This window comes from Dipodomys spectabilis, unplaced genomic scaffold (genome assembly GCF_019054845.1).
Source record: "Dipodomys spectabilis isolate Male_0828 unplaced genomic scaffold, ASM1905484v1 ptg000094l, whole genome shotgun sequence".
Lineage (NCBI taxonomy): Eukaryota > Metazoa > Chordata > Mammalia > Rodentia > Heteromyidae > Dipodomys > Dipodomys spectabilis.
The window spans coordinates 3,617,558-3,638,801 of record NW_024870771.1 but is presented as its reverse complement, the minus strand read 5'-3'; the positions used below and the strand labels follow the sequence as shown (position 1 = coordinate 3,638,801).

General features: G+C 44.7%; 1 protein-coding gene across 2 annotated transcripts in view; it reads left to right on the top strand.

The window, feature by feature from the left end:
- Positions 1-21,244, top strand: part of Smco4 (single-pass membrane protein with coiled-coil domains 4) — a 54,133-nt gene that overhangs the window by 523 nt on the left and 32,366 nt on the right. The window lies entirely within an intron of this gene.

The following is a 21,244-nucleotide window of genomic DNA, read 5'->3' as shown; positions in this document are numbered from 1 at the left end:
GGCGCCGGAGGTGGAGCGGGAGGTCCCGCGAGCGCGGCTCGGAACCTTGCGCGCCGCCGCCTCCTGCGCCGGGCCCGCCTCGCCCTCCTCTGCTTGTCGCCTCCGACCCAGGGCTCTAGTCCTGGGAAAGTTGTGGGGGTCAGCCCAGCGGGTGACGGGCATTTAGGGATGTTGTAAAGCAGGTGGGGTTGGGCTGCACGAAATCCCAAGTGTCCGAAGTAATCGCCCCTCTGCACCCTACCCACCGCGCTGGGAAGCCGGCGCCTGGCTGCGGTTAGCCCCGGGTGGGCCGCCGCCGGCTGCCGCGGGAGGCGCGGGGCCGGCCTTCCTGCGGGCTGGGTCTGAGAGTTGTTCTGGGTCTGGGGAGGCCGGTCGTCGATGGAAACGTTTGCACGGTGCCCTGTAAATACAGATGGCCTGCTGATTTCTTTTTCTTCTTCTTTTCCATCCCAAGTGAACTTTGTATTCTAGATACCAGTATGCCAGGTCGTTTTCAGTGAAGATCGCTGGAGGCCCAGTCCGTGGGCCTCATAGTGAGTCCTGGCCCCAGCCTAGATGTGTTACCAAAGAAGCATGGCCTTTGATCAGTCATTTACCCTTTCAAGACATCAGTTTTCTTATCTGTAAAGTGGTATGTAAAAAGTGAGCTAGAAACAAAAGAGCTAGATAAAACTGCATGGGTGACTCATGCATGCAACCCCATCCTGTAATCTCAGGAGATGGAGATCTGAGGATCATGGTTTGAAGCCAGCCCAGTCAGAAAAAATTCCCAAGACTCTTTAACTCCAATTAGCCAGTAAAAAAGTGGAAGTGGAAGTGCAGCCCAAGTAGTAGAGCTCCAGACTTGGGAGGTGGCAAGGAGCCAAGCCATGCAAGAGCTCAAGGCCCTGGGTAAAAACAAACGAGTCAACAGCGGAACTCCACAAAAAATGAGCTAGATAATTTGATGGAGGTTTGGGGGGTTGGAAGACTTTCCTTATGAGATTAGAGCACCCACACAAAATAGACCTCATCTGGTTTTATAAAGAAATTAGCATCTATTTAAAAGAAAACAGATGAGAAACAAGAAAGATTGAAAAAGCAAAACATACTAATTGGTATTAGATTTATAATGTGAATGTTGTTCTCAGGCAGTTAATTGGTATCCTTGGCTCTCTGTTTTTGCTATAGAGTTGCTAGCTGTGCTTAGAAAATTTGTCTATCACGTGACCTTTCATTAATTGTTTACCATTGAGCCTGGCATGGATGCCAGGCTGGCTTCGTGCTTGATGGGTCTTACCTGAAGAGCAACCCCAGGGTCTCTCATTTTGTTAACAGGCTGCTTCTGTAAAGACTTATGCTGGAGTCCTTGTACAGTTACATTTCTGCCATCTTTTCCATTCTGGTTTGAGAAGTAGCGAACTGATTCTACTGCTAGTGGCATTTCTGAACTAATCTTGGTTCTTTTCAAGAAATGAAGTAAAGTAGCACCTTAAAAACTAATCAGCATGTGCCCTCTCCCGCCCTGCATCTACAGACTGCACAGCCTCTTGCTGAAACTTCTGCAAATGTTTGGATGCTGAGAGGGCCAACACAGAATGGAAATGGCTGGGGCCAAATAGCAATTCATGAGTAAGCCATGGTATTTTATTATAGGCCAACACTCTTCTTCTGTTAACTTTCAGAATCCATGTTGAGTTTGATTACACTATTTTCAGTTGTCTTTTTGGGGGGTCTTTTTGGAAGCTATAGTAGTTAGTATCTCCGGGTTTGAAGTAAAATGATACTTTCTCAAACAAATAAAGGCTTGACTAGTTAGATTGGGTCCTCAAAATGTCTCTAGTGGCTTGTGTATAAATAATACTCTAACTGAAGATAAAGACCCTCTTCTTAATAATAGTCATCATTGGAATTCTTTCCAGTGTCAGGTACTGCGAGGCAGGGAAGATCATCAGTTCATTGATGAGAAAGCAAAGTGAGAGGACACAACTGTATCACTGCAGGTTACCATGAGTTATTGATGATCTTTGAATCCAATGGCCTTTTGTAGTGGTAGAATCCTTAGCTCTCTTATATGGTTGTGGTAATGACATGAGAGTATGTATATGAGAAGTCACATGTAAACTGTGAAGGGCTCTTTAACAGAACTATCCATGGACACTGGAAACAGCATGTAAGTCAGAGCAGAGCAAGTTCAGGAGTCTTGAGAGTCTGATGTGAATCCTGAGCACATTGCTTGTCCCCTCAAACTGATTTCTGCGTGGGGGAAGTCAGGCAATGCTGTGCTTTATTTTCCATGGGCTGTCTGCACCTGTGAATTGCGATAGTGCTCAGTAAAGGCTGGCCACCTCTTTCCCTCCCTGCAAGCACTCCAGATAATGGCATTGATTAAGGCTTCCAGCAGGGGAAAAAAAGCTTTTAAAGTACATTTTTGTTCTTATGAATAATTCTAGCTCCCCCTCCCCCAGCATACACAATGAATATTCTGGGGTCTGGAATAATCTAGTCCAAAAGGAAGGAGCAGACCTAAACCAGAAGCTACATAGGACGAGTTTTCTTTTTCTGGTAAGAAGTTGAAGGTGGATATATCTTCTATTCTTTTGCCCATTTTGTGGACTTCTCTCATGCATTTGTTGGACAAGAAAAAGATACTGAATTTGGGGGGGTTTATAGCTGCAAAGAGGGACTGGTGGGAGGGGCCTAGGTAGGGCAGGAAGGAGATGGAGAAGTTGAGTGTGGCTGACAGTTCAGGCTGGAAAGTTTGGAGCAGGCAGATTCTCTGTTAGATGTAGGAGACTAAATATGAGTCTAATTTCCAGCTAGTCCTAGGAGGTTCTGTTGTGGGACTTTGAAGTTTTTGTGCTTCAGGCAGATTTTGACTGGTGTGGTGGCATCATAAATGAGTTTCCATAGAAAATTGTGTGCTGAAAAGGAAATTAAATTCCAAGAGGGTGTTTGTTGTGACGGGTGCCAGAATTTCTCTGAGAATTTTATTAAGATTCAGTCAGTCTATAAAAGCACTTCGTGTTTCCCTGAAGATATTAATTAAGAAATCTTTTTTTTTTTTTTTTTTTTTTTTTTTTAGAAGTGTCTCATTTGTGAGCCTTTGGGATGTCATCTTTCTACATCCTTGAAACAAATGAAGTTCAAAATGCCATAGAGATGTGTATTCCTAAAGCATTTCCTCCCAGGAGAAAATGTTTTCTTTTTCTTTTCTTCCTTCCCTCTTTTCACATGTTTTGGCAATGAGTTATTTTGGTTTCTTTCACATTTTGACAGCCTAATTTTGATACTTTTTAGAGCTTACATACCATCTTTTCTCTCTGGTTTATTATTGTCCGATTATTGTGAGGAGCTGGTACGGGAGATGGCATACCAGCCTGAGCCACGTTGGAGATGGTAGACTTGATCACTTGGAGAGTGATTACTGCTTGGACTTAGTTGTTAGATAGCAGATCTGAGAAGTCAATCATATAGAGATGGTGCAGAAGCATGGTTAGCCTTAGAGTTGGCAGTCATCTGTAGGGCACAGAAGCCTGGGTTTACATTATGCTGGCAGGGCAGGTAGGCTTTGCCTACTCGCTGTGTAGGAGGCCTCTGTCCCTGTAGGTTGGGGGCTTCATAGGGAAAGGTCCAGTCTGTATCCAAATCTAGAAAGATTGCCTAGTGGGCTCTGAGGAGTACGAAGTGTAGCAAGTGGAAATTAGGTGTGGAGAAAGGAGTCTATTGTATAGTCACCTTGGGAGGGGACAAGGGCTTGAGTGTAAACTTTTAAGACAGTGGCAGAATGGACAGAGGACATGCTGGAATCAGAAGGGCCTAGTCCTGGATTTTAGAGTTGAGAAAAGGTGGAATGAATCTGAGCACTTCTTCCCCTCCTTTCCACAGCAGCTCTCAGGGTAGCAGATATTAACTCCATTGAGACTGAGAGCAGTAGAAGCCAATATTTTCTCCTTTGGGATCTTCCCTAATAGCTAGAGACAGGAGTCTGAATCAACCTGACCAGGTCTTCTCTCTCTACCTACCCTTGGCCTTATCATTCCTATCTTTTCAGAATCATTTCAGGACAAGGCAGGCTTTTCAGACCCCATTTAGGGAGATGTTGGTTTGAGCATTAGAAACTTGAAGTGAACGAAAAGTGCCAAGGTTACGGTATGTGCTCTGATATTCCTGGTTTCCTAGGATTCTCACCACAGAGTTAGTCTCAGTGCTGTCTGTGGCCCTAGATCTTCTCTGCCCTCGGTGAGGTTGACTGGGGAAAGAGTGATTGTGGGTGCAATTACTCTGGTGTCTGTGAGACCAGGCCAAGTCAGGTGGCGCAAAGTCAGGGCATGAGGAGATGATTGGCTGTTTTTCATGGTAGGGACATGCTGTTGCCATGTCAGGAATGTTCTGGTCCTGTGTTATCTTCTGTAGTTTGTGCCAGATACTGGACTTCCGCTTTCTGGCTTGCATAATATCCCTACCCTTCAGCTGGTTGGTGCATGGCTTGGCTGGGTTCTGACCTTGTCTGTGTTGTACTCTTCCTGAGGAGGCAGCTGTGTTACCTATGTTGGATGAATTGCTTCCTAATGTCACCAGGCACAAAGTATCTGCTGATGATTTAGTATCTGCGTAGATTTAGTTCACCTGTTTTCCACTTAAAATTTTTTTTCTGTCCCCCTGAGAGGTGGCCTCCATCCTCTAAGGGCTCTTCTCCCTCACCCCTTTAACTGACACTTTAAGCATCATGTGTAGCAGGGACCCTTGCCAAACAGGGCACATGTGTTCCTGGGTAAAGAGTGTTCTTGCCTGCAGATATTAGCTGTCACGCCTGCCTCTTGAACATCATGTCCTAAGCAAAGCCTCTGTGGTTTTTCCTCTATGCTTAATTGTGTGTGTGCATGTGTGTATGTGTATGTGTATGTATTTGGCAGTTTAATTATAATTGGGAAGGAAAAGTATGTATTTATAAAACGTTTAAGTCTACAGCAGTGTCACTGCTGTGGCAAGCAGAAAGCATATATATTTAGCCAGGAAACCATTGATTTCTCTTTTCCCTATGTTGTTCCTGTTTGGTTGGCAGAAGCATCTGATTTGTGTTCGGGTGCGGTTTAGATTTCAACAGTAAGTGTGAAAAGATTCCTGGGCTGTTTGCCGAGGTGGAGGGACTCTGAGTGGGCTTTGGGCGGCCACTCCTAGCTGTGTGACCAGGAGCCAGAACATGCTGGGAAGGCAGAGTTTGGCTTGGTTTTTCCTTGGCTTGCCTGGGAGAAGCTGTGTTGGTCACAGTGGGACCTCCCTCTGCTAGGAAAAGAGAATTCTCTTCTTTCTCCCTTCTTCCTTTTATGCTGCTGGGGACCCAGCATTTGTGAGGCGAGTGCTCTGTTACTCAGTTATATGTCTAGCCCAGAAATCCTCACTGAATCCTAGTTTGGGCTTTCTCTCATCCTGTGGGGTAAGAGGGAAGAAGGCGTTGGCCCTGGCGAGCTTCTCCAGAACTCGTACCTGTTTCCTTTCCTCCCTATCCTTGGAGGCTTAGAAATTGGGCTTGAACCTTATCCTTGAGCCTCAATTTGGCCTTAGAACAAGGAATGGAAACCTGTGTGTTGATGCAGCAGTTTGTTTTGGTTGTGGTTTTACAATTGCGTCAGTTGCTTTTCTCACAAATGATACAGACAATATGTGATTCTCTTGAGCCCCACCCTTCCACTCCAGCAGTACGGAAGAGCCTAGCACTTGTGGAGCTCTTCCCACAGACTGTTGCCCAGCCTTCACCTCCCTGCTGTGTGCTCAGGGGTCACTAGTTTAACACTTGGATGTATAACCTGAAACTGTAGATAGGTATATTAGTCAGGTTGTGTAGAAAGCCTGTGTAAAAGAGAGATTTTCTTTCTCTTTCTCTTTTCACTGGTCCTAGGGTTTGAATTCAGGGCCTGTGGGTGCTGTCCCTGAGCCTCTTTTGTGCTCAAAGCTAGCACTTTACTGCTTGAGCCACAGCGTCACTTCCAGCTTGTTTTTGGAGTAGTTTATTATAGATAGGAGTCTGACAGACTTTTCTGTCCAGTCGGGCTTTGAACCACAATCCGCAGATCTCAGCTTCCTGAGTAGGATTACAGATGTGAGCCACCAGCATTTGGCTTCTTTCTCTCTTTTATACATGAACATATTTTGCTCATGAAATACATTTTCAAAATCTTTTCATGCATGTGGCTTTTTTTTGGTGGCTCCTTTTTCTGTTTGTCTTATTTGTCTACAAAATATATTGTAAGTATATCATAACTTACGAATTGGTTTCCTGTTGAATATACTAACTCATGAGGTTTTGGCTTGATACCTTCATGCAGGCATATCTGTGCCTGGGTTTCCTTAGGAATAGAACTAGCAGTCAAATGTTGAATTCCTTTAAAATGTTGCAGCAATGGCTATACTAGGCTCTTAAGAGAGCTGTTTTCACTACCAGTAGTGTGTGAGCCTGCCCTTTTCCTCCCTGCCATTCTACTTGTGACACAAATAGACGGTGTTTATCAGGCATTTTCTTGATTACTCATGAAGCTATGACACATTCAGCCTCTAGATCTTCATGATGAAATCTTAGGGTCGCAGAGTGCATAGGGACAGTGGAGCTGAGCCCGCAGGACCCCCTGGCTCTGCACAGTGTCCAGGGGTGGCAGCATGGCATCTGGAAGGAAGTCAGTGTTCCTTGGTGCACATGCTCCACTTCTCCCATGGGCTAGGTCAGTGCTGGTATACCATGTCCGAGATGACATTGAGCCTTGCCCCTGTGGAACCAGGCCTGTGTAAGTAGCAGTCGGTCAGTCGGGCCTGCCCTGCCCAAGGCAGGGTGGTCAGGAGAGTCAGGAGTCACCCAGTGCTGGAGAGACAGATGTGTTGCTTCTGGGAAGCCTGTGGGAAGGGGGCAGGGTTTGGCTCTGTGTGAGGCAAAGTCTTTCTCACCCCCTCTCCTGGCTTGCTGACTTGACAGTTTGCCAGCTACTATGGTGCTTTGGGGAGAAGCTGTAGCTCCTCAGCAGGTTGTCAGGCACATGGGGGCTTGCATGGATGGTTAGGCTCCTTCTGGTGCTGACCCCACAGCCTGAGTTGCCTGTGGCAGACAGTGGGCTTTGGGGAAGCCTTGGCTTATTGGATGACAGTGTCCTTTGCTTGCTGCTGAGAGAGGACAGAGAAGAGTGTGACTGGCAACCTAGGGTAGCCACGAGATGCCAGAGCCAGCTCTTCCTGGATCCCAGTTCCCATCCAACCTCTACGGCCATCTGGCTGAGGCTCTAGACCCCAGTGTTCTCACCTGGAATCTAAGAATATGAGTATCTACCTCACAGGGTGATGGAAAGGATTAAAAGAGTGATGTTTGTAAAGTTCTCACCATATTGCCCAGTAAGTACTCATTTTCAGTAGCTTCTGTTTGTGTTCCCTTTTCCTTAATACACAGTTTTTAAAAATGAATGAATGTGCATTTGTTCAGTATAAAAATAGAGTCTGAAAGAAAGAAAAAAATCGAGTCTGGTAACATTACAGGCTGAGGTCAGGAGATCAGCGGTTGCCTAGAGACAGATAAGTGCTGGAGTTCTGGGAGTAAGAGAAGGGCGAGGAGCTGGGTGCTGGTACTCACACCTGTAATCCTAATTCCTCAGGAGGCTGGGATATGAGGATCATGGTTCAAAGCCAGCCTAAGCAGGAAAGTATGAGAATTTTATCTCCAGTTAAACCAGCAAAAATCTGAAAGTAGAGCTGTGGTTTAAGTGATAGAGAGCCAGCCTGGAGTGAAAAAGCTGAGACAGTGCCCAAGCCCTGAGTTTAAGCTCCAGTACTGGCATACACCCCGACCCCCACCACATGAAAGAGGGGCGGAGAAGGAGAAGGGTGGAGGTGGTAGGCAGTCTGGTAAGACAGTAAGTTTGCATATCCTCTTCTACACCACCTCTGGATACACAACAAAGCCCTAGATCCAAAGGTCTTTTCCCCTGTTTCTGGTTAGAGTGAGTGCTGAGGACCTAATACCACCTCCTCCCTCTTCTCTTTTGAGGTGGCTGAGTGAGGCTCTAAAAAGTGCTGTGCCCGCCCCAAACCACACAGCTGGCAGGACAGGAAGGAAGTGGGCTCAGATCTCAGCCTCTGGGGAATTTGAGATTCTTTCCTTCTTCTCCACATTGCAGTGCAAAGAGAACTTCAGAGTTTGAATTGTGTATTTGTGATGTGAGGTCACTGAAGTGCAGAGGGGTAGAGCATATGTCTTTATAGGACCCGATACTGCTGGGACTCAGACTTGGTCCTCCTGCCTCCACAGTTCAGGTTGGAGTTGATGTCCATGCTGGGTTCCGTCTCCTGGTCCCTTGTACCTAACCTCCCTGTGCTATGCATGTGTGTTTGTGTATGGTAGCAAGTTCATTGGGAGCCCTCAGTTTATTTATAATGGTTCATTGAAACCAGATGTCTGAGGCCTGCAGGTTGAATTGGGGAGAAAGCTGTAGCTAAGACCTACAGGGTCTTAGCTATATCAGGGTGCTGGGGTGCAAATGAGAAAAAGAAACTTTGTTATTGGGAGCTGAGCTTGGTTGGCAGGACTCGGAGGCACAGGGTACCCAGTTAGGATGCTGTGGGATCTGGAAGATTTTGTGAGCTTGTGATATAAACCTTAACTATTCACATGGGATGACATGCCCTGTGATATGGGAGAGATTCCAGAGTACTTTGGGATCAGTACTGAAGGGATTGTCTTAACTGGCCATCAGCAGAGACTTGCCCTGCTTTTGGAGGTCTGAGAAACTTACCAGAAACAGCATAAAGTAAAGCAAGCCTTCTTTACTCCTGAGAGAGAAGGTTGACTTAGCTTTTAATCTACCTTGGCCTGCACAGACACTGATACTGAGTACCCAGGGGTGGGGCACCTTGCTTAGTCACAGTCTTCACTGAGGGGAGGGCTGAGTGGATCTTGCCTTTCTGTCCTACCACATAGCCCATGTGGTTAGTTTTTCCTGTTGTAGCAGCTCTCCTGGGAACTAGCTGGCACACTCACTACTTAAGAACTGAATGTTGTTTATATAATATTTACATATTCTGTATCAGATAAAGGAAGAAGATCCCAGTTCAGTTCCCCACCTAGCTCTTCTGTCTCTGAGAGACCACAGAATATGTTCCTCTCAGTTTGGCCCATTGGAAGACCCCTGCCTCCCTTCTAAACTGATCTCTATTCACATATAATTCACTCAACAAATATGTACCAAGTACCCACCTGGTGCTGGTCACTGTTCTTGGTGTTGGAGATTTTGCAATGAGCAGAAGAAGCTCGAATCCGGCAATTGTGGGGGCTTATTTTCTACTAAGGATGATTATGGTGCACAATATTATGTTAGTGTAACAACATGCTGGACAGTGGGTGTCTTGAACAAGTTTATTCTACCCGAGTTCTGGATGCTCTGAGGGAATCTGTTCTGCAACTCTCTCCTAGCTGCTCTGGTTGCTGGCAGGCCATAGTGTTCTTGGCTTGTGGCTGCATAGCTCTAGTTTCTGTCTGTGTATTAGTCAGGGTTCTCCAGAGGCACAGAACTAATAGATTAGTGCAGCAATGTGAGCTCACAGTATCAGGCTTTGCTGAGAAGCACAGCCAGCAAGGGTGTGTGTTTGAAGAGATTTGTTACTGGCCTTGTGGCTATGGGCCAAGTCCTAGGATCTGCAGTCAGCAAGATGCTAGTGACGGTCGTTGCAATCCAGATCTGTAGGCCTGAGAATCAGGAGAGCTTAGGGTTTCAGTTCCACTCCAAAAGCTTCAAGGCACGAAAGCCTGAAAGAGCTGACTTTTCAGTTTAGGTCAAAGGCAGGGAAAGACCAGTGTATCAGCCTATACAGTCAGCTCGACTATTCTGTCTAGGTCTTCATTTGATTAATTGTCCTCCAGTATTAGCCTGCACAATCTCCTTTACTCTACCAATTCAAATTTTCATATGGTCTAGAAATGCCCTCCACAGAATGACGATTTGCCAAATGTCTGGGCATCCTTGGGCTAGTCAGGTTGACATATAAAGTTGTTTCTTTGATTAATCTTGCATTTAACCAATTATGTCTGTATATACCTCATTTCCATATAAGACCACATACTGAAATTCCGGGTAGATTGAGCATTGCTTAAGTGGTGAGCAACGTAGCAAGAAGCCCTGAGTTCAGTCCTCAGTATCACACACACACACAATGTTAGTGTTCTATTGAACATTGATTCATCACTCTTCTTGTATCTCTGTTTTGTTCTCTCTCCTAGATGGCTTTGTTAACAAGACCAGGTGGTGGCAGAACTGCTAGGAAATGGCATGTGTGACCTCATGCTACTGGAAGTGGTGGACCCTTTCCCTCCAGTCGTTCTCTGCCTTGAGCCTGTGTGGTGGACACCGTGCTTGAATTCAGATGATCTAACCTCTGGCAGATATAAAAATGCTGAGGTCAAGAGTGCAAGCTCAGTTTGCTTAGTTTCCAGGATCCTTCTGTGTGTAGTCAGTCAGTCACTCATTAGCTGTAAGGAGTCCAGTCAGCTATCTTGATAAAAACACAGGGCAGGGAAGAAAATCCAAAAGGACCCATGGACAGAGACAGTGAGTAGCTGTGCAAGCCTGGTATTCCAGCCCAGAGCCCTCTCTGCTACCAGTTTGTAAAGTTTTTTTTTAAATTATTATTATTTTTTATTTTTTTATTTTATTATTATTTTTTTATTGTGAAGATACTGTACAGAGGGGTTACAATTACATGGACAAGATAATGAGTACATTTCTTACCAAGCATTGTAGCCTCCTCCTTTGTTTCCCTTTCCCATCCCATCCTCCCCCCACCCCCCACCCCTCAATCCCCCCCCCAACTGCCACACACACACCCCAAAGTTGTAAAGTTCGTTCTGCTACTAGTTTGTAACTGGGTAGTTTCAAGCTTCTTGTCATAGGAGCACTTCAGCTTGTAAGCTGAACATCAGTTGTTGAAAAGGGACTACAGGTGGAGGCTTGCCCGCAGGATGCCTGGCCCCGGGGCTGGGGGCAGGGTGTGGGGGGGTGTCTAAGGTTGTGTGGGTCAGTTTGCATGGCTATTGAGGAAATCCTAACTTCAGATTCCTTGGCTTCAGAGCTGAAGGGAAACTACCTTATCTGGCTGATGTGGAATTTCCCCTTAGAGCCTCCAAAGGAAAGGACCTGGCTCTGAGTCATGAGGGCGCCTAGGAAGTGGCCACAGACAGGCCCACTACCCCCACCCGAGGAAGTACCAGAAGCAACTCCTTGGGAAGGCTGTGTGGGCATCTCTGCTCCTACAGCCCCTCAGAAGAACATAGCTTTAGGAGGTAATTGTGTGTAAGCAAAGATGGGAATAGAATTCCCCTGTGCCAGGAGCAGCTGCTCCTCAAGTATTTTGGGAGTTGCCTTCGAGGGGCTATTCACTCATTCTTTCTCTTCCCAAGCAAAACACACTCATACAGAATTAAAGTTTTAGAGACTATTCCCAGTGAGCTTTGAAGCTGTGCTCTGAGAGCAGGATTTCTCCTGGAGTTGGGTTTGGGGTCTTTCTCCTAGCCTATAAGGAGAGCTTCTTTAGAGGAACTTCTTTTTAAATTGCTTGGTCTTTCTCTGCCAGGGCCGCCCAGAAGTTTGACTCAGTAGGCAGCCTCAGGACCTGTGGGTCTGGCTTTGTTTCTGAGTTAGAATTACAGTATAGAGGCTTGCCCTGGAGTGAGTGGAGTGGAGGCAAGGCTCCTAGTGTTCCTTGGGAACACTTGTGCCGGAGGGGTTGCTTTTGTTCTGTAGATAGATCCCACACATTTTGGATGTAGGCCCTGACATTGTTTCTGGTCTGCCTGCTGTGATTTAACCTGGAACTTTGAGAGCGCAGCCTTCCGGTCTGCAGATTGAGTCTGTCATGTCCAGTTCTGGCCTCATCCATCCCTGCTGCCTTAGACATCACTTGTCTCCCTGGGGCTCAGTTGTCTGACCTTTAACCTGAGATGGATAAAACAATGGGTTTGAATGTTTCCCTCTGCTCTACTTCTTTGGTCACTTGGGAACCATGCAAAAGCAGAGCTCTCTAGAAGGAGAAAATATGTATTCTTTGTCTCTCCATGTCCCTCTTCTTGGCTGGTGATCTCTCCAGGGTTCCTATTTCCTGGGTAAAGGGTGTGGGAGAAGAACAGGTGTGGAGGATTTGGCCGAATCTGCCCTGGCTCTACAGGCAGGCATTGCCAGCTGGCGTCTCCCCATTCTCACGTTTCATACAACTCTATCCCTGGTGGTGAACAAAAGGCCCTGTTTCTAGATATAGTTGAGAGAATGATTTCTGTGTTACAAATAGGCAGAGAATGGATCATGACTACCAGATTGCATATAGTGCATTGTAAATTTAAGAAATATCTGCCTAGGAAAATTATGAAATATTTACAGTGGTTATCTGTGGTATTTAGTGTTATAGGAGATTCATTACTTATATTTTTGGCATTTTCTACAGTACGCATGTATTTATTTTTGTAATAAAAACTACCATAGTAGAACCTAGCAGGTACAAAGCAAATCCCACTACTATCCAAAGAAGAAACACTTTTTTCTTTTTTGTGCTGGTCTTGGGGCTTGAACTCAGGGTATAGGGCTATCCCTGAGCTATTTTGCTTGAGCCACGGTGCCACATCTGGCTTTTTGGTGGTTAATTGGAAATAAAAGTTTCCTAGATTTTCCTGCCAAGGCTAGCTTCAAATTGTGATCCTCACATCTCGGCTTCCTGAGTAGCTAGGATTATAGGCTTGAGCCACAGGGACCTGGTTAAGAAATACTATTAATAGCAACTAAAATCAACTAGTAAATCAATGTAAAGAGCTACTTGTTAGGATTTACTGTATGCTAAACAATATGCCTTTTCAATTTCTTACTTAATCTTCAGTATGAAGATTATTTTTGCTGGACATTAGTGGCTCACACCTGTAATGCTGGCTACTCAGGAGGCTGAGATCTAAGAATCTTGGTTTGAAGCCAGCCTGGATAGAAAAGTCCACAAAAGTCTTAGTTCATGGACTTTTAACCTGCAAAAAGTCAGAAGTGGATCTATGACTCAAGTGGTAGAGCATCAGCCTGGCATAGAAAAGTCAAGCAAGAGTATGAGGCCTTGAGTTCAATCTCCAATATTGGCACACATGTGGGCACAAACACACACATATGCATGCACACATAAACACATATACACAAACAAAAATATCACTTTTTTCTTTTTAAAAATTTTTGATGCTTGTCCTAGGGCTGGGACTCAGAGCCTTAGGCACTGCGTCTGAGCTTTTTTGCTCATGGTGAGTGCTATATCACTTGACCTGCACCTCTACTTCTGGATTAAAAAAAAAAAAATCATTGGAGACAAGAATCTCGTGGCCTTTCTTGCCCAGGCTGACTTTGAACTTGGATCCTCAGCTCTCACCCTCCTGAGTAGCTAAGATTACATGTTTGAGCCTCTGGAGCCCAGCCTGAAGATCAGTTTTTAAAAATATACATCGGATAAAATTGACCTTTTTAACCATTTTAAAGTATGCAGTACTATGATGATAAGTATATTAGCTATGTGATTCTTTCACTCCTATAAATGAGGAGGCTGAAACTTAGGAAAACAAAGTACTTACCTGAGGTCTTAGAGCTGGTAAGTTTTAGAACTAGTATCTGAATGGTACACAGAAGGGCCTCAGTTTTCTGGACACATTGGTTTGTAGCTGTTGGGGTCCATAATTACTTACCCTGCCCACCACTGACTATAGAAAGCCATTCATTTTTGGTGTCTCTCCCTTGCAACTTCTAGGGATTAGAGACAGGGTGATTGGCTGAGTGTGGCTGGTGATTAGTGTGCTTCTGTTGTCTTTGTGAAGAAAGCTGAAGCATGAGGGATACCATGCTGGGAAAGGTACACTAGAATTCTATCTGTTGGATGTGCCAAGCAGCAGGGTATGGTAGAATGAATGGAGGGCTAGCACGCTTATATTTCATCAGGTTGGGTACTGCACCAGGGAATTGTGAAGAATGAACATTGAATATGAAGGTAGAGTAGAAGATCTGTGCTTCATTCATTTTACCACATGGTAGGTGTGTTTTGGCCTCAATTCTAGGTGGATAATAAAAGTGCCTATTCTGCCTGCTTCTAGGATGGGGGCCAAAGGGGTAAGTCTCATTGATGGAGATTTTGAGCCTATGGTACTAAGAGCTGACCCCAGAGACTTGCGGATGGGTTTGAATGTGAAGAGCATGCCCTTTGCTTTGCTTTGTTCCAGCCATGAGCATTCTCCCCCACCATTGCTTAGCCAAAGAGGTGGCGTTTCCTTTGTATACTTAGTATTAGATGATCTAATAGTGGATACTGTGGGGTTTTACTGAAATTTGTTTTGATTAAGTTCTTTGAATTCACTCTTCACAAAGCTCCATTTCCCTGCTGAAGTGAACTATACTTCAGATGCTTTTGTAGCCCTGCAATATGTGAATGTAGGAAGCAGCGTTCCCTGGTCTCACCTGTCTGCCTTTGTCTGTTCAACTTCGTGCTTCTCCTCAACTCTGTAACCACAGATGGCTCTAAGTGCCTGTATGTCTGGGTCCTGGGCTCTGTTCTTGGGGAAGGGCAGAGTCACCTGCTCCTTGGACCCATTCTATGGACAACATTACATGGAGCATCAAAATGCAGGCAGGGACATAGTTCTCAGAGACCCCCTTGTTTCACAGGGAAGACCCACAGTCAGAGCTAGGGATAGTTGCCATGAGATAAGAGCTGTCGCCTGTGGTCCACATGGATGGAAATGCCTTGCTGGGGAGAGTCAGAGGGGACAAGTTGTTGGCATGACCTCTGTGACTGTTGGCTTTTCCAAAACCGTTTGAATCAGTTGTTGGAAGCAAGGGTTCCTGTCTTCCTATCCTGAGATAATCTTTTGAGTCATCACTATTGCAGGCATGCTTCATCCAGGAGGGCAGCCAGGTTTGTGTGGGGCTCTGTGGAGGTCAGCGGCCCTGTCTCACTGTCGGCTTGTTTTTGGCTTTGAGACTGGTACTTGAAGACTAAGTAGGTCATGGATATCTATTTTAAAATGAGTATGCCTGGCTGCATGGGCACTTAATTTCCGGCTCAGATCCCATTGGCCTTGTTTGCCCAGGAGGTTGGTAGCTGGCTCTCTGGTTGGTCATGGGGTGTACTTGTGAAGTGTGAAGAGTCTGGAGGTGGAGACACTCCAGGTCTGCAGGCCTTAGGAGTGCAGTAGTAGAGAGGCCTCAGAATCCTTCAGGAAGCTGGAACAGAGGTTTTTCACCCTGTTTTTTGTTTGTTTGTTTGTTTGCATTTTCTGAAAACTGTTAATCTATTAATTTGAAACCTTCTCCACTCCCTCCCCTGAATATAGGTCTGGTGGCTTAAGCCGGTCATCCTAGCAATTCAGGAGGCTGAGATCTGAGGATCAAAGCCAGCCAGGGCAGAAAAGTCTGTAAGACTCTTGTCTCCAATTCACCAGCAAAAATCATCCAAGTAGAGCTATGACTCAAATGGTACAATGCCAGCCTTGAGTGAAAATGCCAAATGAGAGCCTAAGGCCCTGACACACACACACACACACACACACACACACACACACACACACACACACACACACACACACACACACACACACACACACACACACACACACACACGAGTTTTTAATAAGTTTGCTTCTGATTTAAGTCAGTAATTGTTCCTAGTTGTTGGTTTATTGTGTGCAGAGCCTAAGGACCTGAGTCTCTCTCTCACACACACACACACACACACACACAGAGTTTTTATCCAACATAAGTTTGCTTCTGCTTTAAGTCAGTAATTGTTCCTAGTTGTTGGTTTATTGTGTGCCGAACCTTTTATGCAGATTATCCCTTTTATTATACACAACAGTGTTGGAAACTGATTTTCTGTTTTATTTTTTTGTCTGTCATTGGGCCTGAACTCTGGGCCTGGGCGCTGTCTCTCAGCTCTTCAGCTCAAGGCTAACGCTCTACCACTTGAGCCACAGTGCTACTTCCGGCTTTTTCTGCTTATGTGGTGCTGAGGAATCGAATCCAGGGCCTCATGCATGCAAAGCAAGCACTCTACCACTGAGCCACCTTCCCAGCCCCAGAAACTGATGATTATTTTCTCCACTTAATAGAGAAAAATAACAAGAGTCTAAGTGGAACAGTAACTTGCTCACAGACCCATATGTGAGTAGCAGAGGCAGACTTGAACCCAGGTCCTTCTGACCAGAGACTGGTTTTTGGCTCCATAACCCTGGGCATAGAAGAAGTTCAGGATGGGAGGGGGGCTCAGCAGGGGCTCTGGCCTCTTGTCCTCACAGGAGAAGCTGGCTGAGGGCAGAGGAGGCTGTTTTGAACTTGGAGTACCAATTAGGCTGTCTGTGGTGAATGGACCATAGAATTGTATGTTTTAACTCTTGTCGGATTTTCTCCTATTTCACTCTTTTTTCTAGGTATCCTTGTCTAAGTCCATGGGCTCTGTAGGGAAGAAGTGTCCATTAACCACTTGCCCATGCCCCGGCTGCTGATTCAAACCTTTCTCTCGTCAGTCTCCAATATTTTTCCTGCAGGTTGGAACAACAAATGCAAGTTTTTCCTTCTCTACAGCTCTCCTTATGGAGTGAGGCCTGGCAGGACTCTTGCTATCCAGCATCAGTTATAGTTGTTGGTATGTCAGAGCCATCCAGCCACAGAGAGCCTCCATGGACCCCTTGTCATAGACGGGTTTTAAAAGGGAAGTCACAGATCTGATACTTTTGGGTAGGCAATTTTCCTCTATGTTCTGGTCTCTTCTGAACATGTCCTAAAGATCCCCAAGGGGGTGTTTGTTTGGAGTCAGCTTGCATCCTGTACGCACAAGAAGCCTCCCTAGATATGGTGCGGGGCTTTCTGGCTCCCAGCGGGCTGCTCCCTCAGGAGCTCCATTCTGGAGTTCCTCCCAGGTGCTTCCTGGCTTTGTGAGTCTAGTCTACAAATTGCTGATAATAATATCTAAAAGATACTGTAGTAAGTTATAAGTGAGACAGTATATATAAGTCATAGTACTCAGTGAATGGATTAGTATTTGTCTTTGGTTTCAACCAGCATGATTTGAAACAATTGTGCATCTTCGCTGTGGCATATGAAGACTGGGGAATGTTCTCCCTAAGGGCAGTAGTAATGAGTCACTGCAGATCCTGTACTAAGACAGGAGGGGTGGATGAGCTTAAAAGAGCCCTTACTGTGCAGTCTGTCACGATTTTCACGTCTTTTTGGCTCTGAATAATTGCTTCAGTTGCAGGGAACCAGAACCCTAGGGAAGTCCATCTTAACCCCAGGGCCTCTCAGAAATGCCCAGGCCAGTGTTTCCAAAATTAAGAAATGGCAAGGCAGATTTTAGTAACACATTAAAATTTTTTTTTGTATACGTTAGTTATACAGGGGGGAATTCACGGTGACGTTTCCACATGTTTACAGTGTATTTCAATCTCAATCAAGACAAACAGGCATTTTAAACATGAATATTGGACACCTTTGCTTTTAGCACACATACTTTGACTTATGTAACTGTCCTGAGATGACTTTGAAAGGCCTCTGGCCTCCTCTGAAAAGACCCACTCAAGCATTGGTCCATTCCACCTTAAATTTTATACCACTAGGGAGAGACCTTTTCCCCTCCTGCCACTTTTTTCCTATTTAATTTTTGCAAATCTGAGTCTGGAAATTTTTAGGGCAAGTTTCAGAGGAGGCAGGAAAGTGACTTGTGGGTTTTTGATTTTTGGGAATTCCAATTTTGAGTATATTGAGTGTGTGATCTTAAGCAGTTCTCTTTACTTTGGGCTTCAAGAAACTTACAGCTTAGGAGATATAGGCCTAGAGATATGACTATCACTGATATCACTGTGAGTACAGACAGGATTCTTCAGAGGCTGAATCTTGATGTGGTGCTTGTGGTATTGTGGTGGTGGCTTTAAACAAATAGGTAAATTGTGTTTTTTAATACTGATAGAATTGCAAATATGATTAAGGACTGGGCTTCTTAACATGAGATTCTCTCTGACTCCTACGCTTCTGTTATCCAGCCTGGTTTAGTCAGTCAGTTACCTAGCTTATCAGCCAGCCCTGCCAGCACTTGTGCTCTGTATTAGTTTACACATGTATGATTCATACTTTGATGTACGACAACTGATCCCTATGTAACAGATGTGAAGGACTGGGAGAAAGAAGGCTGAAAGGCAGATCACATTTTCATACACATGGCCATTTATTGTGCAGAAATGACCCTTAATCACCAGGGGCACCGTGAGCCATGTGGGGCCAAAGCTTCTGAAAGCTCCATCTCCCAGACTGGCGCCACAAGACAGACTGTCTCATCCTTAGGCCATGGACACAGCCCAGGAACCCGTCGTGCCTTGGATGGGCCAAACGCGGAGACTGATATTATCTCCTGCTTATGAGTCAAGATTTTTCAGTAAATGTCTGTCAATTTTTGTTGTTGTTGTTGTTTGTTTGTTTTATGGTGCTGTATATGGAACCCAGGGCTCCCATCCTGCTAGTCAGAGTCAGCATTTGAATTCAGAGCCACATTCTCTCAACTCTTGAGAAGCTATCCAGTGATAAAAATTTAATCCAGCAGCCCAACCAACTTAAATGATACTTAGGGACATTTCTAGAGTAGGACATGTCCCAGTCCCAAGTCGCCTTAGCCACAGTTTCACTTTAATGGATTGAACCCTCTAGAGAGAGAGAGAGAGAGAGAGTGTGTGTGTGTGTGTGTGTGTTTGTGTGCGCGCGCGTACGCATGTGCCAGTACTGAGGCTTAAACTCGGCTTGAGCGCTGTTCCTGAGTTTTCTTTTTCTTTTTTCTTTCTTTTTTTCTTCTCAAGGCTAGCATTACCGCTTGAGCCATAACTGGCTTTTTTTGGTGCTTGATTGGAGATTGATTAAAGTTTCATGGACTTTTTGCTTGGACTGGCTTTGAACCATGATTGGTAGATCTCAGCCTCTGAGTAGTTAGGATTATAGGCATAAGCCACCAGTGCCTGGCTTTGATCCCCCCCCCCCCCTTTTTTTTTGTTGGTTGTGGGGCTTGAACTCTGGGTCTGGGCACTGACCCTCAGCTCTTCAGCTCAAAGCTAGCGTTCTACACTTGAGCCACAGCGCCATTTCCAGTTTTTTTGTTTATGTGGTGCTGAGGACTCAAACCCAGGGCCTCATGCAAGGATGTAGAGTTCATCTCTACTTGTCATTGATGTTTCAGACTGACTTCTAGCTCTCCTGGACAAGCATGCACAAAGAATTAATTGAGTTTTCCACCTGTTTCTTGCCTGATTGAACACCTGCCTAGAGAATGCTGCCAAACTCACCTGCCCATTACCTGGCTAGCCAGCCATCCCTGTCATGTCAGTGTCTTGCTTTATCAGAAGTGTCAGTCTTGTCATTTGTAGTTAGTTGATGGTGAGCTTTGGAGAATTAGTTTCTTCTTCACTTAATTTAAAGGCACTGATGCATCCTCTTGTACTGTCTTTCTGCACTTGCAGCTTCCACTGCCCTAGTTAGAACCATCACTGGTGACATTAAGCTGCATGAACACTGATAAAAGATCAAATGCTGAGTGAATACATGCATGCCCCAGCTTGGCTCTCCTCTTTTCCTCATTTCTCCTTCCCTGGGTCTCAGTCTACGTTTCTCACTAGTCATTCTGTCACCAGATGATGGACAATTTTCATTCTTTTTGTCTTTATCCCAGCATAGAGGTTTTCCAGCTTTTTACCGTTTCAAAGGAGAAGAAATATTTAAGTAGTCCTGGTATTTCCTAATCTTTTAACTTAAACAAAGAAGTATGGAGAGAGAGAGAGAGAGAGAGAGAGAGAGAGAGAGAGAGAGAGAGAGAGAGAGAGTGTGTGTGTGTGTGTGTGTGTGTGTGTGTGTGTAAGTGTGTAAGTAATATGCTTTTTTCAGTTTAATTCCTGGCTTTAATGTCTGGGTCTGGCCATTCTGGTATTTGTTAAACATAATGTAATTTTACTGTCTCTTCATCTATCTATCTGGCCTCAGTTCAAGTACTGATGATAGACTGGTCAGAAATACTCTTGAGGGATGGAACATAAAAGAGATGTTAAGATTGCAATGCTTGACATGAGAGACTTAAACTTTTCCAGCCAGAAAGATGGTTTTTCTTTCTGTGGCCACAGAAAGCTGTACTCACGTTCTGTATTTGTCCTCCCTAATGTCTTCTTTGGTTGAGAAGTCTCAAAGACCTGTGGTTCCTAGTAAAGCCCTGGGTAGGTGTGGTTCTGTTGTTAAAAATACCCTGGGCCTACCCAACCCTTGTTGGGTAGTGGGATTTTCTGTTGTGCATTGTTTTGGTAGTGGTCTGTTTTTGTTTTTGTTTTTGTTTTTAAAAGGAGCTACTGTTTGCATTCTTTGTGCCCAGATCAAACATGTTGGAAAATGATGACAGAAAAGGATTTTTTAAAACTATTTTAATTACATTGTATTTTTGCATCTTTTTTTCAATTTCCTTTGTACTTTTTTTTTTTGGTGGCGCTACTTGAACTCAAGACCTTGTACTTCTGGTTTGGCTTTTTCACTCAAGGCTGGCATCTACCACTTGGCATCTCCACTTCCAGTATTTGCTAGATAATAGGAGATAAGAATCTCATAGTATACCAAGGCTGGCTTTGAACTGCAGTTCTCAGAATCAGTCTCCCAAGTAGCTAGACTAGGTGTGAGCCACCAGTGCCCAGCTCCTTTGGACTTTTCTTGGTAGAATTTGAATATTTTAAAATATTTTAAGAAGACATGGTTTCTTAAAAGGCTAGACAGAATTATTATATAATCCAGTAGTATCATTCTAGATCTGTACTCAAAAGAACTGGAAACAATGTAAATTCTTATAAAAGAATATAGCGCTGTTAATGAAAGCCAAAAGGTAGAAGCAACACAAAGCAATGAATAGGTAAAACTTGGTATATCCATGCAATAGGATATTACTCAGCCATAAAAAGGAACACAGCACAAGCACATACTACACTGTCAATAAACTCTAAACACATTATGCTATAAGCAATAAAAAACAAACACCAAAGGCCACATATTGTATAATCTCACTTCTGTGAAATGTCCAGAATAGCTAAGTACATAGCAAGAGAAAGGAAATGGGTGATTGAGAGATGCTAGGGGGAATAGTGAGTAGGAATCGACTACTTAGTGATTTGTGGGGTGATGGAAGTATTTTAGGATTAAATAAGTAGAGGTGGTGGCTGCACAACATTGTGGATATC